Consider the following 20752-nt stretch of genomic DNA (forward strand, 5'->3'; position numbering starts at 1 on the left):
TACAAAGAAGGATAGCATCATATGGTTTAAGTGAGTTAAGTTTTTCTACACATAGTAAGAGGAGTATAACTTTAGAATACATTATTTTTAATGAATACAGACACTTACAGTAGGCATGTAAATCCACTTATAAGACATGTAGACTGACTATGCAACACTGGGAAAAAGCTGATAAAGGCAGGATAGCAACCATAAAGAGTAACTGTCCAATCATTTTATCTTCTAGAAAAAATTCAATGAAAACAAGAAATATCCAATGGTGTTCTAAAGTATGCAAACCTCACCCCAGGAAGAAATTCACTCATAGGGGATTAATATATAGCCTATTTCCTCCTAATATCAAGAATAAAAAATCGGGAGTTCCCATCGCAGCACAGCAGAAACAAATCTGACTAGCGTCCCTGAGGTTGCAGGTTCGATCCCTGGCCTCTCTCAGTGGATTAAGGATCCGGTGTTGCCCTGAGCTGTGGTGTAGGTCGCAGATGCGGCTCGGATCTGGCATTGCTGTGGCTCTGGCATAGGCCGGTGGCAACAGCTCTGATTAGACCCCTAGCCTGGGAACCTCCATATGCCGTGGGTGTGGCCTTAAAAAGACAAAAGATAAAATTAAAAAAAGAATAAAAAATCCAAATAATAAAAATATTTGAATACTTTTCTCAAGGTCTTTTATAAATCTTATTCCTGATTCTGTGCCTCCATCTTATTCTAATGATACTATATCTTTGGAAATGCTAGCATAGATTCATCTAAATTGATTGAATAGAGTTCTGTCCAAACAAAACAATTTTTATATAAACATGGGCAAAAAAGAAAATAAATCAAGCAATAGGTCTTTATTTGTAATTATTTTTCCTTTCTTTTTTTATATAATGATTTTTTTTCATCATAGTTGGTTTTCAGTGTTCTGTCAATTTTCTACTGTACAGCATGGTGACCCAGTTACACATACATATATAGATTCTTTTTCTCACATTATCATGCTCCATCATAAGTGACTAGATATAGTTCCCGGGGCTACAGAGCAAGATTTCATTGCTTATCCATTCCAAAGGCAATAGTCTGCATCTATTAACCCCAAGCACCCCATCCATCCCACTCCCTTCCCCTTCCCCCTGGCAACCACAAGTCTATTCTCCAAGTCCATGATTTTCTTTTCTGTGGAAAGGTTCATTTGTGCTGTATATTAGCTTCCAGATATAAGTGATATCATATGGTATTTTTCTTTCTCTTTCTGGCTTACTTCACTTAGTATGAGAGTGTCTTGTTCCATCCTTGTTGCTGCAAATGGCATTCTTTTGTTCTTTTTTTATGGCTGAGTAGTATTCCATTGTATATATACACCACTTCTTCCTAATCCAATTATCCGTCAATGGACATTTAAGTTGTTTCCATGTCTTGGCTATTGTGAATAGTGTTGCAGTGAACATGTGGGTGCATGTGTCTTTTTCAAGGAAAGTTTTGTCTGGATATATGCCCAAGAGTAAGATTCCTGGGTCATATGGTAGTTCTATGTATACTTTGCTAAGTTACCTCCATACTGTTTTCCATAGTGCTTGTATATTTGTAATTATTTATATTATTTGAGCTAAGAGTTATTTCTTCTGCACAGTTCTAGAGCAGAAGAATGTGTACTTTCTCTCACTGAAGATGAAAGAAATTCAATGATATTAGAAATTATTTAACAAAAAGAAAGTGTTTAGTCTAAAGTTTTGAAAGCAAAGAAGGATGCAAAAGCATTTGACAAGGACTCCTAATGAGGGAGTAGGAGATAGTATCAGATAGATTAGTACCAGATAGATAGCACCAGAGCTACAGAGAGGGAGGTTTCCCTTTATCATAGGGAAAAATCTTAACAAAGTCGGCATAGGATGGTTTCAAACACAGTAACCCTGACACAGCATTCAAATGATTATTACAAGAAATAAACATCCACAAATGGAGAAAACAATTGGAAATTGAAACCCTACTCTAATAGTTAGGGTAGTTTGGATGTATAAATGTAAAATAACTCTACTAAACCATAGCCAGGCTCTTACTACTTCTCAGGATTTTTTTTGCATGTTGCGTTTGTGTGTGTATGATGTCATTATGTTTCCCAGTTGTAACTCTGAAATAATCTCCACCTTGGTCAAAAGAATAGCCTGCTTTTGCAAATTGCCTTGGCTACTATTTCATGAGAAGACAGAGGCTGTCTGCTGTGAGCACCCACTTCCACTTCAGCACCTCAGTGTTTTTCCCTTGCCTTCAGTCTCTGTCTTTACTCAAAAAAATGATACTTCTTTCATTTGAACTTGCTTGTCCTTCATTTTTCTACATCCTTTCAACCCTGGCATGTTCTATCTGTCCTAGAAAATGTTTTCCCTTTTCCTTTTCAAAATATCATCTTATCTTTGGTTTTACCTTTGCTGCCAAATATGTCCTCTATCCTCTCTACTGCACATCTCACCATCCACCACGTTTTAGTCTCCTAAAAATGTGAACTGCTTCTCACCACTATGCCAAAACCTCTCTCATGAAGGTTAGCAAACCATCGAGCCATAAATTTCCAGGTAAAATATAATCTTGCCTTATTATTTACCACTTTCTTCCAGCATGCTTTCTTCCTAATTTTTGAATTTAATTAATAGCTCCACCATCCTCCCCATCACTCAGAATTGTCTTAGCTTCCTCATTCCTCTTTACTTTTTCTTTCTTGACCAGGTCCCATGACCAACCTATGACCAAGATCAGTAGATTCCACCTCTTTTCATTGTGAGATAAGGTTATTGTCCTAAGGAAGGCACAGAAAATCTGGGAGAGAAATTTCAAGAATTATGAGGTAACTAAGGAATGAAATTTAAAACTTCCAAGAGACAATGAGATTTAACTGAAATGAAAAGGAATCATTAATAGGAGAAGGATCACTCCTTTGTGCTGAAATGAAAGTTTTGCTGTACTGGACTTAGAGGATAAATTGACTGGTAGACGACTGGCATGTTTTGCTTTGCATAATGAAGGATTTTTAAGAAAAGTGAGGTGTGGGCCCTAAGGTCATGAACATATATGCTTGTTTATGCAACACCTTTCTTAGGACAAACTCAGTTTTGAAATACAACACTTACCTTTGGTATTGATTCCAGTCCCCAAACCTCTCTGTAGGAGGGTAACTACTATGTGCATACTTTTTATCACAGAGCAAAATATATGGAACTAAATTTGAACTTTCACTTTTGGCTGGGAGAAATTTGGGTTAGATGATGTGGAGACTATGCTGATCGAGTAGGTTGTTATGATATGAGAAAAGCAGATTGATTAAGGCAATGAAGCATTTATTTTTTAATTCCATTTCTGTTTTTCACAAAAAAAAAAAAGTCAGTTAAACTTCTAGAATATAGTCAGAGACCAGTTTTTAGATAAAGCAACATACTAAAATGTCATGCCAGCCTCATCCTGGTTGTATACAACATAGATAAGATATTCTTCTAAAGATTCTAAAATTTCTAAATATTTTAATTTAAGCATTAGAAAGCTTGGTTTAGCCCATCACTAGTCAGATCACCTGTTTGTTGCTGCTGATGTTAGTTTTTCACAATTTTAGCCTTTATCAGAGTTTAGTCAAATTCAAAGTTAATTTGGAATTAAATATTTAGAAATAGGAAATGAATTAGTGTTGTTCACAATGTATATATTTTTGTTTTATTTCTCTCATTTTTTTCATTTACACAAGTTTCTGGGAAGGCACCCTCCCCATATTGCACTCTTGCATACTACCCTAAAAAAGGATAAAAATCTTTTTACTAAGAATTGAGTAATATGGATAATAAAAAGCTAAAACATATTTTCCACTACGACTGTTGTAGAGTCACCACTTTACATGCTTAATGATTAAGATATGCTTCATACATTTTCTGAGTAATACAAAGACATTGCTTTAAATTAGAAATATTTGCATCTGGTATAAACATGAAGTATATTTAGAGTGGATATCATTCTTTCAAATGTTTTAAATTTTGGCACATTTTTATTGATCTTAATTTCTAAATGAAAGCTTATTTGCAAAAGAAACAAAAAGCATAGCTTTTAAAAAATATAAACTCAAATAAAATTAATTTTATTTGCTATGATTTCCCCTTACTGACATAGAAAATTGTCGAGCCAGAAAATAGAGCCAAAGAATTAAGACAGCTCTTTAAAAAGAAGTTACTAACTTCCTAGTCAATAAAGGTTTGTTCATGGAATAAAGCAGAGAGAAGGCAGAATAGTATCCTGGGTATTTAATTTACCTTAAAATTTAATTTGCATAATTTTGAAATAGAAAGGTGTTGATTTTCTTAGCTACAAGGACTGCCATCTAAATTTCTCACTTAAGGACCATACTTCATATTATTGCATCATAATTGGAAACAAAATAAAGCATATACTGGAAATCGTTAAGCACAAATATTGTCAAGAGAGTTAAGATTATTCTCAGCCTATTTCCAACAGTTGACTTTGCCTCGATCTGAAGTGAAATTTCTCAGTTTCTCTCCTCCTTCCACTCTGAGCTCTTGCCAAACTTTCAAGTGTGTCTTCCTGAAAGAGAGAGAGAAAAAAGAGAAGAAAAGAGGTGAAAAGAAAAAGAAGAAAAGAGATCAGGACAGATGTCTGTCAGCTGGTCAGGCATACGAGGTGCTTCAAGCTCCGTTCATGTTCCTATTTAATCAGACATCAAAATGCTCCAACTTTCCCATGATTCAGCCACAATGGCAAGTCTTCCTTTTTCAGAAGATACATGGCCTTTCACTCCCTGATACTTTCTCTTATCATATGCTTCTTAAGCTTTCACTCATCCCAGAATACTTTCTCCTCTCCCATTTATATCACTTAATTAAGAACTTGGTCAAATGTGACTTCTTTTAGCAGGTTTTTCCTAACAGTTTAGAGAGAATTTTCTGTCCTTCCAATGTGTCCTTATTGCAACTAAATTATAAGCTCCCTCTGAGCAGAGCTCTTACCATGGCTGATGATAATAAATGCTTCTTGGATTTAATTGAATTAAACTTCAATCTCATCTAAAATAAAACTTTCTCCATGAAACATTTTCTGCTCCTCTATTAAATATGACTTCTTTCCTTAAATGCTGTGGTTTTCATTATTTTCTGCCACTAACTTTATTCTTATAAATTAGTATATAAAAATATTACTCCTGATATACATCATGAAATACTTGGTGGCAAGAAGATTGTGTTTCCTGACATGTACTCTAGAGTGAACTGCATATCATAGGTGCTCAAATATTTATTAAGTGGATTCTATATTGTTTAGAAATCTTCAAATATGTATGCATCAGTATTTAAAAAAAAAACCCTACCTTTAAACCCATATATGGTCAAATTAAGCATCAACTTTGCAACGCTATGTGATATGTATAGGATCTTAAGTATCAAGAAATGTAACAAAAGTTTGAGAGTGGGTATATTTAGATGTCACTCTAAAATTATTATGGTTTATCTATTTTCTGTTATTCTTGAATGTGAATTTTTGAATTATGTATCACTTCATAGTTAACAATATAGGCATTTTGAAAATCAGATGTATGGTCTTTACAACAGGATTGCTAATCAGGTCATTTGAGTGTCATAAAATCTTTCCCTTAAACTTAGCATATTAACGTAAATGATTAGATCCCCACAAAATGACTAATTTATGATCAAGAAAGACAAATTTTACCTTCCTATGAACAATTTAAATGGTCTCCCTCTCAGTGTAATGCTATTCTCATTATTAAAGAATTAAATCTTTCCTGAATACTTTTGAGAGAAAAAATAATGAACCAATTCTGTTTTATACAACAGAGGAATAGTACAATGTGTTATTGTAATCTGACTTGTGTCCTACTTGCAAAGCCCTGGAAATTATTATTTTAAATTATGATGTTAGACTAGATTTTCTGTAGCTTAGTATATTGTAAATGTACCATAATTGCTAAATGCAAATGAGATACTGTACAGCTTTTCCATAGAGTTGTTCATGAAAGCCAAGCACTTTATATATTACAGTCAAGTGCATGTTATTATTAAGAAACAAATTATAATGAAGCTCAGTTTAGTATAGAGACAAGACACTGTAGTTTTATAATGGGTGACAGTACAGTAGGGTATGTATACAGCAAATCTGTCACCTTCAGCTTTCAAGAGTATTAAATATGCCAGGAGTAAAAGCACCACACTTTAAAGATTTCCACTTGCTCCTATTACTTCATATCAAAGTTACCCTTGAAAGTTATTTTATCTTTCAAGCACCGACCAATGTTTTTTTGCCAGATAAAGCCTGGGGCTCATCCAGTAATACTCCAGGGAAATGTGGAGGAAGTAAATTCCTCCTATCAACATTAAGGGCAAGAAATTCTTATTTCATTCATCTGTTACTAGCATTATCTTGTCTTTCAACTATATTTCAAACAAAGAAGGAAAACAGCAATTTCTTGCCCTCCTTTTTCCTAACCCAAAGTGGATTTGCTATCAACCTAAATCTAGCATTATAAGATGAGGAATTAATGTAATCTATTTACAGATAATTTTCTTTCCTAAAAAAAAAAAAATAGATGACCTCCAAATTCTTTCAAAAATCAAAGGTTCTATGAAATATGGTATAATAATTGCTCAGAAAAATAACTGTGAACTGATTAAATTGACTAAAGAAATTGTTATAAACCAAGGCTCTATAGGGGAAAATATATTAGCATACAAACAATGAAATCCTGAACAATGGCACTACGTAAGATCATAGTATTCCATACACTCTCAAAACCATCCTTACAGTTGGTGAGGATAAACCATGGAACTGCCATCCAATCATACTGAAGCATTTGGCCCTGCCTAATACATTCCGTCTTTATACAGACTGTGGGGAGACATTCTTTGGGAAAAGAGGAAGGTGGAAGCCCAGCAAGTAATATTACAAATAGCAAAATGGCCTACAAATTATAAAACGAAACTCCTCAAAATAAGTTGCTTGCTGTTTCTAATCATAGTGTTCATTAAATAAAGCACTGTTTTAAAAAGAAAAAAAGAAAAGAACTGGGACACCAATGGGTTTGTTGCATGCAGAAAAAACCAGCTCAAAAGCAATTCATTATTAATGCCTGAATATTCTTGCTAAACAGTTCTGATTATTTCACAAGAAAGAGGTCAAGGTAGTGGAGAAAGGGATTTAATCAAATAAACTCTCAATCTCTTTCCAAATAGCATTTTCATCCAGCTGCATGTAAATTCATCAGATGACTAGCCTCCAAAAGCACAGGCAAGGTTAATCTGCTATGACTGTTAAAACTTCTATGATATGCCTATTGAATAAAGATTTAAAATGGGATGAACCGTGCAAGTTACCCCAAATTAGATTTTTTTGTCCATAATATACATGAAATTTGCACTGCTACAACAAACAAATAAACCAAAATTTTCTATCTAAATTAGAGATTTAAATCTTCCATCTAAATTATTAATTTCTTAAAAAGGGCGCTTTATGATATTGAAAAGCTTTCCTTTAATAGGAGTTTTAGGACTTCCCATTTTTAGGTTCCAAGAACTCAAAAGTGTTTCTACTGTTTTAAATTAGCTTCAAAACCTTAAGACCTACAAAATCATATAAAAGAAAAAGTTTGTTTTACAGTATTTTAAAAATCATGTCGATTTGCTTTTACTTATATGTAAGATTATAAAATTCGGCATGTTTTCATCTAAAGACAATATTGCTGGCAAACATTACCAAGTATGTTGATGAATAATGACTTAAAGATAAATGTAATTTCAATTTCCAATTTTCAAAATGTAAAGATGTATGAATATAGGTAAAAGTGTAAATTAGTGTGGATTTTCACAGACAAGGACAATTCATATAAAGATAAAATAACTGCACAGACACAATTTTGTTGATATGTTTTTGTCTGTTTCATTCTCCTTGAAACTTTATAACTGTGCATAAATATAAAAGTTAAAATCACGTTTTAAAATATGGCAAGGTATTCAGTACATTTTACTTTGAGAATGAAGAACCCTGAATTTATTTTCTAAAATAATATAGAATTGTGCTATATAGATGTTTCTAGAATTGTTTTAAATGTAAAAGCATAAATAATCTTTGACGAAAATGTATAATTTACTTTCATTAATAGTTAATTTAAATGGAATTTTTCAAATAAAGCAGTCACAATTCTGAACTTAAACAATGATTTTTAAGGCATCTATGATCTCTTCACTATTTGAATGCTCATTTTGTGGATTTTTTAATTTATAATTTCAAAATCCATATGAAAACATACTTCACCATGGTAATGTTTAATTCAGCCTATTGCTATTTCAATAATCCTTACATCGCCTTTCTTTCCTGCTAAACTTATATAATTTATTTTATATTGCATATTTCATTTCTGTATTTAAGAAACCATGCAGCAGTTAATAAATCTTCTACCAAAAAAAATCAAAGCGTTTTTCTGCTGACATTCTTTGCCCTCTTAGCTCTCAGCACCTTTTTTGAGTCTTAGACACTATTTTACATGAGGACAATTTCTAAAAAGCAAAATATAACTGTCTAATTAAGGGCTGTGTGATTGGCTAGTTCGCGGTCTCTGTGACAGTTGTGACAAATACACATATTGGCACAGCCCTAACCTCACTTCACAGTTTGCAACACAAAGATGGTATTTTCAGAAATGTGGAGAACACTCTGATACAAAGCTTCACCTTGTCTACTGCTATTCCATTTAATTTTTTATTAACTGCCTGAACATATGCCATTCTAGAAGAGGGTAATAGTTACAAAATGTCAGCAGAAACATTTAAACTGCTAAAATGTAAATGATTTTATAAATTTGTAATGAAAGGTAATTGTCATGTGGGAAAAGTAACAGAAAAACAGATATGTGTAAATGCAAAACTGGTACAAAATACATCTTACGGGTTGAAGGTAGAAAAACTTAAGTATATTTTAATGAGTACTGTAAGTAGTATTTAAATAAAATTAGATTCATAAGCAGAAAATGTGAATTCTATAATATTTTATTTTCTAACATTAGGAAAGTTCATAATAATGACAAGAACTCATAGAACTTTAATGTGCTAAATTCAATAAACAGTAAGACATTAAGATACCTCACCTTGTTTAAAAAAAACCAAATAAATCAAAGTAGAATAATACAAATAAAAAGTGTCCTTGGTATCAGCACAATAGCTTTAAAAGCACAATATCCAAACATGATTAGCTTGTTTCCTTACTTTCCACTACACTGAAAAACTATTTAGTGATTAATCCCTTCAGCAACATAATGCTGGGTCAGTACTTTCAGATATGTCAAGAAGACCACTCCGGCAAAGAACTGAGTATTTCCTCAGCCACCACACAGAGCAACCACCTTCCAGTTAGGTTTGCGGGCAACCATCTTTAAATGCTTGAGCTGTTCTGCGTGGCCATGACAAGATTTGCAATTCTCTACGTTTATTTACACACCATCACCCCAACTAGACATCACATGGAAGTGGCATGGTCACAGCTGACCCCAGGGTAGTCCCTGTCTCTGCCGATCCAATTTCATCGTGCTCTGCAATTGAACTGCAGTCATACTGAAGAGGATGTATGCACAGGACTCCGTGCCACAATAAAATTAGCAGAAGCTTGTCAAGGGGCATTTTCCTGTTTTACAGTGACAGACTCTGGACAAATAGGTCTGCTTTCCAGAAATCCATAGAGGTCTGGCTCTCTTGAAATGTATATGAGCCCCACATGTTTGTGTCACAATGGTCTATATGGTAAGCTTGTTACATGATAGTTTGAGAGCAATGTTAAGCCTTTGCTGTGGTTTTCATTTCCTCTTCACAGTTTTCAGGGGATTTAAATTGCCTATGAGGAGACTACTTATTTTTGATTTGTAGAAAAATAGCCTCTTTTTAGTAGTAGTAACTGAGAAAAAAAATTATTCTTCCTTCAGAGAAAAAAGATGCAGCACAGATTTATTGCATTTTGAAAGAAAAAGTTCCAAGAGAATTTTTTTCTTTTTTGTAGTTTGATAAATCAAGCTTCGAGTCTCTTTCCTAAGCACTCATTTTACCTATAAGAATTTTTTATACCACAAACAATATCTAGGAGGACACACTTAAATATAATATATTATATTTAAAATATACTTGTAATAAAATAAAATATCCTTTTTGGTTTCAGATGAAATGTTAAAATATTAATATGGTAAATAGGAACATTTCACCATTTGTGGACAAAACATTTTTAAAACATTGTATGTTTTGTAATCCAGACTAAAGTAATTTTATTAGATATTCTGTGCAGTTCTTATATCAAACATTCTCAGAAGCCCTGGGATCATTTTATATTCACTGGAAGACAGAAGGAAATCCAAAACCTAGTTAAATAAATTGTTCATTTATTCCTTCCCTTTTATGCACCAAGATCTACATGTGGTCATTAATTATAAAGAGACTATTATAGCACCATATTTTCATTCAATACGATGTCCTGGTATATATCAAAGAAGTCCCATAATTAAAACAGAAGGGCCACAATGACAATTAAAATTACAATCTATATGGGGAAAGAAAGTACAGTTCTGCAATTTTTCACCCTGTCACTGTCAGCTGCATGGAATATTCTGGTCACGTCTCTTGTAAAGCAGCCTAAATTCTTCTTCACCAATGCAACCTCAAAAGCATTATCAGCACCTAAGCAAAAGCCTATGCAAGTATAATTTAATAGGAAGCCACAGTTTGCAAGTAATAGCGTACAAAGTGATATTTAAGTGGTGTTTTAAGCACACTTCTGATGGCTACAGCCGCTTTTCCCTGGTAAATGCGTTTTCCTTTGAGTAGTGATTATGAGTCCTAGGTGAAGAGGTCCTGTGTGCAGGTCTGTCTGTAAGCCTTACTTCCAGCTGCCAATCTTTACTTCACAGTGAAGAAAAAGCCACATAGCACCTTGTTCTTACTCTTGTATGCTGTCATCCCCTGAGCCTGATAACACAAAATCATTTCCACATAACACTTTCCTGCTTCTGCCTCTTAAACCTTGAGACCTATACATTGTGCCTGCACTTGCACCCTTGGCAACCGGCTCCCTGGAAGCCCCTTCCTTTGAACCGTCAGAGTCTTCTAGAGGACTATTTTTAACACTTATCTTGGTAAATATCTGCATTAATGGAGTACAAAGCTTTTTGGTAGCAATATGTATTTGCTACAATTTATTGTCTATAAAAGTCACGAACAGTGAATTATTACTCTTAAAATTGTGTTTTTCTTTATAATAACTTTAAACTGAGCACTCATATATGAAGCATGCAATGGAGATTGAGAAGGTTTTGTATAATAAAGCTGTGACATGGTCATTTTTTCCAGTTTTGCATTACAGAGACACACTCATGCATGGTGCTTTTTAAATTCTTATTATGTGTGAGGTCAGAGGGTCGAATGTCAGAAAGTACTGTTAATTTCACGGGGTTAGGGGAAAGTAAATTCAGAGGGAATACAGATCACTTAGCACAGAAAACCAGCTCCTCTGAAGTTTGGTTTTACATTTGTTAACCATATCCTTCAGCTGACGAACCATTGAGACCACGGTGACATTCTGGTCCCAGATATAATGGCTTGACATGCTGCAGTGAGAGTGTGATTCCGACGCCCTGCTCCCCGTGCCAGCCTCAGCCTTCCTCTGAATCAATGAAGCACTAAAACTCCACACAACTGGAACTGAACAAAGCATGTTGCCATTTTGGCTGTGATGTTTAAATTATAGAGAAAGCAGTCAAGATGTCTTAAAGTTCAATCTGACAAGAAATGTAAAATATATTTCTGTCTTCATTCTCTGGGAAGGTAGCATCTTATCCTGCACGGTCTCACTACCCAGAGTCCTTTTAAAGTGGTTCATAATAGAACATCAAAGACCAAATTCTTGCATTTCAGAGTTTTTTTTCCCTAATCAGGAAGACATCTAAACACTGGCCAAAGTTTCAGGGGAAAAGTCATAACCTGGATAATACTGTTTTATTCAGTTGGCAATGGAGGGCTATATAGTTCCTTTATTTTACTATTTGTTCTGAAAGACAAAATTAACTGCTGGCACAGACAGACAAGGCACAGGTTCTACAACTCACCACCACCAATGACAAGGTAAAAAAATGGCCCATTATACGGTTAGGATAGTGGATAGATAGATAATAACCCAATATATTTAAATGTGAGAACTGTATATTGAACTCTGATAAAACTTGCAATTTTATTTAAATATAATCCATTGGGCTAGGATAGACAGATGCTGATAGGTTTGGTGGGGTAGTTTGATTTTATTCATTTTTTGTTTTTAAATAAGATTTTTCAAATTCAAAACTCCAACTGGGCTCAGCTGCCCCCTTATAATTAAATTTTAATGACTTAGGCTGAGTGTTTGTGTTTTGGCAGCATGCTGAATAGTGTTAGCATTTGAACGGTTACAACTAGACTTTGAAGGGAGCAAAACCCATTGCAAGTCATAGGTGAAGTTCCTCCAAAGATGCTCTGATTTACTGGGATGGTGATTTACTGGGATGCTATGGGATTTAGTGGGACAGCTAGCCACAGGTCATCCCACTATAGTAAGTCATTAAAAAATAAATTAGAATAAAAAGCTACATACTCTAAATTCCACAGTAGCCTGAGGGCTGATGCTTTTTAGTTTTAACACTTTTTCACTCCATGTTTTCCTATGCCAGAGGGTCTATCAGTAAATAAAGGCAATATGTAGTACTGCTCATAAAATCACCCTTCCTCCCAAAGTGGCAGGAGCAATCCAGGGTACACATTTTAATCAGTTCATTTTTAAAGAATTATTATTAACTTTTCAGGGGTATATTTCACAGGCTTCCTTTTTATAATTAAAATCTTTTTTTCCTCTCAAATCCTCTTTCCAGCAAGCAGCCTGTTGCCTGAAGTTTTAATCCTTCATTACTAGTTAAAACAAAATCACCAATTAGGCACATGAACACGTCTGTATTAATCTCATTAAGGTGATGGCACCAAATAAATTGGAACTATTTTTGTGCTTTTACTGTGTTCCTATGGCTTTATCAGGCCCTGTGGTCATATACAAAGACCTCGAAGCTTAGTCATTTAGAGTCATTCGGTTGTGGACTGAATGTGGCATTACCATCTATGGCTGAAAATTGCTTTCAGCTTTTAAACTGCACTGACTAGTCTGTAGTTAATCTTAGATCATTCACTCGCAAAATTAAATGAGCCAGAACGATGGTCTTTTTTTTTTTTTCATAAAATAATACATCACAAAACACTTATTTGCCCTGCCCAAAAGAGAGATCAAATTCATTTAAAATCCCATAAACCAGAGTTGTGAATTTTTAATTTTATTTAGTAGCAGAGAAATAGAGGGTAAGCTATCTTTCTATAGCACATCATTGCTATAAATTTACATATGGAACATGGTTTGATGCTTAACCAACCTTTAATCTACCTTTGATGTATACTTCTACTTCAATGTGGTCATGTGACATCCTTATTAATGCAAATTTAAAAAAGACTGTTTTGGATCTCTGATGTAATTAACCATAAACCATGCTTTAAAGAGAGAGAGAGAGAGAGAGAGTGCCTACTTGAGTCACTGGAGTTGCATATAAACTTTACAGTTATCACAAAAGAATAACCTTAAGAAACTAAGTTTAAAATTTTTACTTCATTCATTCCTATATTTTCTGCCCAGGTAACTCTGAAGACCATTGTACTGTACCAGCAATAGTCAACTAAGGTTTGATTGTTAAATAATTCATTCTATAGGAATAAAACACTAATTTTTTATAGGATTTTTATCCTGCTTCTTGTAAAAGTAAAACAACGTTGAGAGAAAAATGCCAACTGAGGCAAGGGGAAATGCAATACTTCTTATTCTGATTATCATGCAATCATTTCAAATGCATCATTGGTTAAAGGAAGGTGCATTTTCTTGTTGGTTCCCTCTTTTCCCACTGCCCTAACCCACAACATGGGCCAAAGTCTATGTTTTGGTTTTGGCAGTCCCTAATTTTAGAGTACAAAAAACTTGAGCCACTGCAAATGAGGTGAGGTCACCTCATAATGCCACATGGAGGCAAAAAGTTTGGATATTTGAGGGTCTGACCCAGTGAGTACCCTGGTGGGTGACAGAATGCAAAGGTTAGATATTGGAAAATAAGGTTCATGCTACTCTGTCACTGGGGTTGGTGCAAGCTGCCTGCTTGACAGAGAAGGTGGTATGTGGTCTGGACCTCAAGAAAAAGGAAGTCAGCCACCCAGATCAAAAATTACCCTGTCAGCCATCCAAAAAATGATTCTGACATCAGCTTAGTGAGACAGGAAGAAAATGATTTTTTAAAAGTTAGGATTGGACTTTATTCTAGGATAGTCTAGGGAAATTCATGGATCAATCACAATATTATAAATGGAAGTTCCTGAATTAAGAATACAATGGCCAAATCCACACTGGTGACATCTCTTTATTTTTGCTATGTGTTGCAAGTGTATACAACCCAAGCTATGCAATTCCAGAAGTTAATCACTATTTTAAAAATATATATATTGTTATAAGTACAATGAAATAAAATGTGTTTTTACTGACCTCTTTAATATAAACAAAAGCAAAATGGACTGAAATTAATAGGAGCCACTCATTGGTTATAAAATTATTTTACCAGCTCTGGATACCTCTTTCTATTTAATTTGTAATAACTTAGAAAAAAGGTTTTGGTGACCAAAACATCATACTCATTTTTACTGAGACTGCTCTTCCTGTCTTAAAAACTTTAAGACTCCTTGACCTGATTCTAAATATAACTGTGTTCCTTTTATCTTATTTATTTGTACTGCTACTTTAAAAGAGATATTGGGTTTATATTTTTTGATAAATTTTAATCATTTCAAAGGACCTAAATCTATTCAAGATTTGTCTCTTTTCTGAGAATATGGATGAAGCAAAGGATGTATGTGTGTGTGTATATATATATATATATATATATATATATATATACATATAAATATATATATATATTTAAATATCCAAATATAGGTGACCATTCTAGATACTGCACAGTATTAGTTTTTCCATCTCAAGAAAAATATCTGCATATTGTTGTTTATTCTATAAAATATTCCTTTTTTAATAGCCTGAACCAAATAATTTCTCATTTTTACAGGCTTCACTTCACTTTTCTCACAGTGAATAAATTGCAACTTATTTCCATGAAATTCACAGATGACACAGATCTTTATTTTGCATAAAGGCATAAAGAAGTGTCTAATATCTTCAATATTCATCTGCTAAGTGGACATTTGCATTGGGTTAGAACGGAAAAAGAGCCCCAACCCTCCCGCAGTGACAGCTGTACAAAGGGATGACATCTGACAGCTGTGACAGTGCTGAAGGGAAACTCAGATGACTCGCAGCATCCATGATCCAATTACAGCACACATCCCTCTGACAGACCCAGCAGCTTGACTCCAGCGTTTGGAAGGACAGTATTGATCTCTTGTCAGAAACCAGTTGCCTGCCTGCAATTGTGCGCTGCTGAACTTTGAAAAGCTATAGTACCCTCTTAAATGATAGGGGCAGTCAGGTTATAGTATTCAGGTACAAAGAGAGGTGCAAAGGGTATCTGCTAAATGCTCTAAACTTGAACAAATCATAACAATATGACAGTCCAATCATACTCAAGGAGCCCAGCTGATCTAGCTGGCTACTGTCTGTGCTAATGGAAAGACAGCTCTTTGTGTTTAGTGGGATGATCTTACTTGATGAAAAGGCCACTGCAATTAGTGCATGCTGGTTGGCTGTGCTGGGTGACAGCAGCATGGATGGCATAATGGCAGCTGCCAATAACCCTAACTTCAAGAAAACAGACAATTAGGCCTCTGATCCTAACACTGTTAGTCCCTGTACTCCAGACCTCTGCTCAGCTTTTACTGTAAACCTCACAAGGGCAATGTGGTACAACCTCACCAAACAGAACAACTTGGGCAAGGGGTCAATTGCCTTTCTCCTCTTGACTTCTGTTCCTGCCTTCCTTTAGGAGAGGAAAGAGACAGAGAGAGAAGGAGACAGAGAAAGGGAGAGAGACTTATGCAAAATGTAACAGACTTAAATATTTCCTCTCGACCATAGTTTAAAGGAAGCTAATATATGAGCATGAATGTTTTAAGATGCAAAAATTTTAAATACATTTTAAAAATAAGGTGGTAAAATAAGATGCTAAACTTTAAAAAGCACTTTCTACTGAGAAGTGATTTAATGTTTTAAGAAACATGTAGGACTTAATATTAAGAAAATTAGTATAAAATAAATAAGATACAAGGATATGATGTGCAGCACAGGGAATATTGCCAATATTTTATAATAACTTTATATAGAGTACAATCTATAAAAATATTAAATCACTATGTTCTATACCTGAAACTAATAAGTCAACTATATGTCAACAAAAATTTATTAAAATACTAAAATTAAAAGTCGGAGTTCCCGTCGTGGCGCAGTGGTTAACGAATCCGACTAGGAACCATGAGGTTGCGGGTTCGATCCCTGCCCTTGCTCAGTGGGTCAAGGTTCCGGCGTTGCCGTGAGCTGTGGTGTAGGTTGCAGACGCGGCTCGGATCCTGCGTTGCTGTGGCTCTGGCGTAGGCTGGCAGCTACAGCTCCGATTAGACCCCTAGCCCGGGAACCTCCATATGCCGCAGGAGCGGCCCAAGAAATGGCAAAAAGACAAAAAAAAAAAAAAAAAATTTACAAAAGTTATGTCTAGTTCATCTTCATCTTCATTACATTAGGATTGCATAAAGATGAAATATTCTGAAGACTCAGAGCATAAACAAAACTTATAATGCAAATTATTTTAGTGCCTTTCATCAAGTGCAGCTTCAGAACAGGTAAAGCATTTTAGTAACAGTAAAACCAGTTAAATACTGGAGCACATATATATTTGCTCACATACACACACAAATTATACCAGTACAGACAAATCTCTGATTAGAAAAATGGACTAGTGCTGACCTCGCCAGCATATACACTAACACTGGAACTGTACAAAGATTAGCATGGTCCCTGTGCAAGGATGACACTCAAATTCAAGAAGCATTCCACATTTTTGGCCACACCCAGAGCATGTGGAAGTTTCCCAACCAGGGACTGAATCCATGCTACAGCAGTATGTGACCCAAGCCGCTGCAGTGAAAACACTGGATCCTGAGCCTCAAGAGAATGCCCAAGAAGCATTCCATTTTTTTTTTTTTTTTTGCATTTTTTAAAGGGCCACACCAGTGGCATATGGAAGTTCCCAGGCTAGGGGTGAATCAGAGCTACAGCTGCCAGCCTATGTCACAGCCACAGCAACGCAGGATCTGAGCCATGTCTGTGACCTATACCACAGCTCATGGCAATGCCAGATCCTGATCTACTGAGTGAGGACAGGGATGAAACCCACATCCTCATTTATTTTGGATTCATTTCTGCTAAGCCACAATGGGAACTCCTACATTCCTTATTTTTAAATGAATATTCTTTATATACCTTAAATTTAGAATGCCTCCTATGTTTAAAAGATTTTTTGGCAAATGTTGAACACGTAATAAGTATTATTAACTCTCAGTAGGTAGGTATTGGAAATCAAAACTCATAGGAAATATGTAGTATTCAAGTTCATTAAATTATAAGTACAAAAAAAAAGAAAAAAGAAAATTAAGTCTATATCAGTTCAGATCCTTTCTAATAGAATGAATACAATGGCAAAATTGGAAAACTGACCTAATATAAAACATATATATTTCAAAGAATCAAATGTTGAATAATAGTCTGGTATTATTAAAAGATAAAGTATGGAAACTAGAGTTTTGGGAAATGAAGAGAGAACTAAAGATCAAAAATGAAAAAAAAATAAACTTTGGGAGTGCTTTAAAGCTGAGAAAAGCCAAGATAAAATAGTATCTAAGATGGAAAAAGAACAAATGTGCTTCAGAAATACAAATCCTTAATTACGTGCAAAAATACTCCTGTTCACTTGTATGTAAATTAATGCTAATTAAAACATATATGAGATCACTCTAATATAAATTGAATAATACAAAATTAGTAAGAGTGTGGAGAAACAGACATTCTCTTCTTCTTGATAGGAGAATAAATTGTAGCAGACTTTCTTAAGATTAATTCAGAAATATCTACACAAAATACATATTAATTTAATCAGAAAAATTCTTCACTGCACAAAGTATTGTATGAAGAACATTCACTGCAGTGTTATTTATAATGAGAAAAAAATTAAAACAATTCAAGTATCCAGTAAGAGGGTATTAACTGTATCATGATACATACATAAAATAGAATAATATATAGCCAATGAAAAGAATGAGGTGGATTTATATAAGCTAATATGAATTTTTTTCAAGATATAAACAGTATTATCTTGCTTGTATAAAATATACATAAAACAAATGTATATGTATGAAAGTAGTTGCGCCTACATGAATGTATATACAATATTTATATCTATATACACGATTTATGTATATTAATATTTCTAGAAATACAAACAAAATACTGGTAATAATGGTTTTCTATCACGAACTAGAAGGATCACTTTTAAATTATATTACCTTACAGTATTTGCATGTATATATTAAATTTTGATAATTTTTAAACACTCGTTAGTTAAATGTTTTTGTGTTGATAATTTCTTGCTTATATAAAACTAGCCATGACAGTTGTTCATGTAGATGGAAGATACACCTACTGAGAAGAAACAAAGGCATGTTACCTAAAAGTATTGCATGTTTAGAAATTTAAAATTATAAAGCTGGAACCCAAATAACTTGTACTCTTCATTCCTTTAGTAACCATTTATTAGATAGCTATTGTAAATCAGACTTAGGTTAGTCTGGGAACATGAAGAGTAATTAGCAATGTGCCTGCCCATAAGAATCTCTTGGTCTAGTTGAGGAGACTTAAAAGACAAGAGTACAGGAAAAAATGCTGAGCATTTATGGTAGGCACAGGTGGGTTAGGGTACACTAGGTGGAGACATCTCAGCCATAGGAAGTCAAGGAAACATTCCTAGAGACCACTAAATTTAAGTCTCAGGTAAAGAATGAGGTCAGCCAAAGAAGGAAATTCATAGGCCACAGGGCCTGAGGTTCAGGAACAGCATGAGCAAAGGAAAAAGGGAGCATGGAGGTAGTCCAACATGACTAATTCTTCAAAAACAAACAGATTAATGATGAGAGATAAATCTGGAAAGGAAAGCAGATACTTCAAAGGAAAAAAGGATGATTTTTGACCCAAAAGACCTGCAAGTTTTCCAATTTTTTCATTCATTAAAATAGTATAGAGATTTTCAACATACATATCCAAGTATGTTGAAAAAAAAAAGAATTACCTGGACTCCTTGGTAAAATAAATTGATTCTGGGGGTCCAATGCAAATTCATCAAATCATCAAATTGAACCAATTACCTACAGGCATTACAAGTATCCTGGTGATTATTATTATCTGACAAGTTTAGAAAACATTGGTAGGTTAGAATATCCATGATGCTATTATCTTTAGCCAAAACTTGATCCACTTGAGAAAAAGCAAAGAGACTAAATCAAAAACTTCATCTTTGAATTTATTGCTACAGTGACAAATATTAAATGAAATGTATGACAGTCTTAGTTCCACCAGGAGCCTATTAGGAGATAATTTTTTACTTTTTTGACAAGTCAAACAATTATATTTCCTTGTAAGCATCTAGTAGAACAGAGAAAGTATATTCATCTGATTTTCAGTACAATTTATTACTAATCCAAATTGTAAGATGATATGGATTAATATTAATTTTAACTCCTTCACTAAATAGATAACATCATCAATAATAATTGACTATGTTTTAGTGGTATCTGTTTCCTGTAAGTCTGGAAATACAGATCTCTTAAGGCTAAGTCACAGCAAAGAAAGAGAAAGTATACTCATGACAGTCCTCAAGATGATGAGCTGGTTGGTTTGAGTATTGTGTTTCTATGGTCTAATTCTAGGCATTGATCTCCTTGTGGATAATTTAACTTTGTTCTGCTCCATTTCAAAATAATGTGCCCTTAAACCTGTCAATGTCTCAAATACCTGTCACTGGTAGAAGGAAAGTGAGGGAATATTGTGGACAGTTTCATAGAAAACTACGCAAATATTCAGTTTAATGAAATGCAACATAATTCAATTTAATAAAAACTTAAATAATTCTATGCCAGGAATGCAAATGCATGAACCATGAACTGGAGTTCAAAAGTGTTACAGTTTATTAGCAGATAGAAAACATACAACAGTTCAGTGTGATGTACATAACAGAAGTATATCCAAGGCACAGGAGAGTGAGGATCATTTGATGAGTAAGTAGGGAAGAAGAACATATTCTGAATTTAAGATAATTCTAAATGGTAAATAAGAGTTCATCAGTTTTAGAAGGTATTGGGAGAGGTGAAATCGGGGCAGAGAGTAGCATGCCTCAAAATGCATGGAATTGTGCATGTCAGAAAACTATAGCATTTTAGTACTGATAGAATGTGTTTTGAGAAGACAAAGGAGAGAAACAGTCCTACAGAGCAGTTTTTCAATTTTGGAGGTACAAACATAGCAACATTATGGTGCTGTGTTTGTAACAATGGTTAGCAAACTTGGGAGGCTCTTAAGGAGGTTGATACAGATCAATAATATCCCCCAGCTTTTGGTTCTCTTCTTAGTCTAACTGGTTTTGTAGGTATGCAAATCT

General features: G+C 34.3%; 1 long non-coding RNA gene and 1 other non-coding gene across 2 annotated transcripts in view; one reads left to right on the forward strand and one right to left on the reverse strand.

Annotated features, from left to right (window-relative positions):
- Positions 1 to 3287: 3287 nt before the first annotated feature.
- LOC110257064 (uncharacterized) overlaps positions 3288 to 20752 on the reverse strand; it is a 381933-nt gene continuing 364468 nt past the window's right edge. Inside the window, exon 7 of the long non-coding RNA XR_014829453.1 lies at positions 3288 to 4551. This is a non-coding gene — a long non-coding RNA (uncharacterized LOC110257064). The remainder of the gene's footprint in view (positions 4552 to 20752) is intronic.
- On the forward strand, positions 17006 to 17109 carry LOC146395925 (U6 spliceosomal RNA). The gene has a single exon (XR_014830669.1). It is a non-coding gene; the product is annotated as a U6 spliceosomal RNA (small nuclear RNA).

Source organism: Sus scrofa, chromosome 15 (assembly GCF_054392235.1).
Source record: "Sus scrofa isolate SSC_HxYL_T2T_F1_AM1 chromosome 15, Sscrofa_HxYL_maternal_Yorkshire_Landrace_v2.0, whole genome shotgun sequence".
Lineage (NCBI taxonomy): Eukaryota > Metazoa > Chordata > Mammalia > Artiodactyla > Suidae > Sus > Sus scrofa.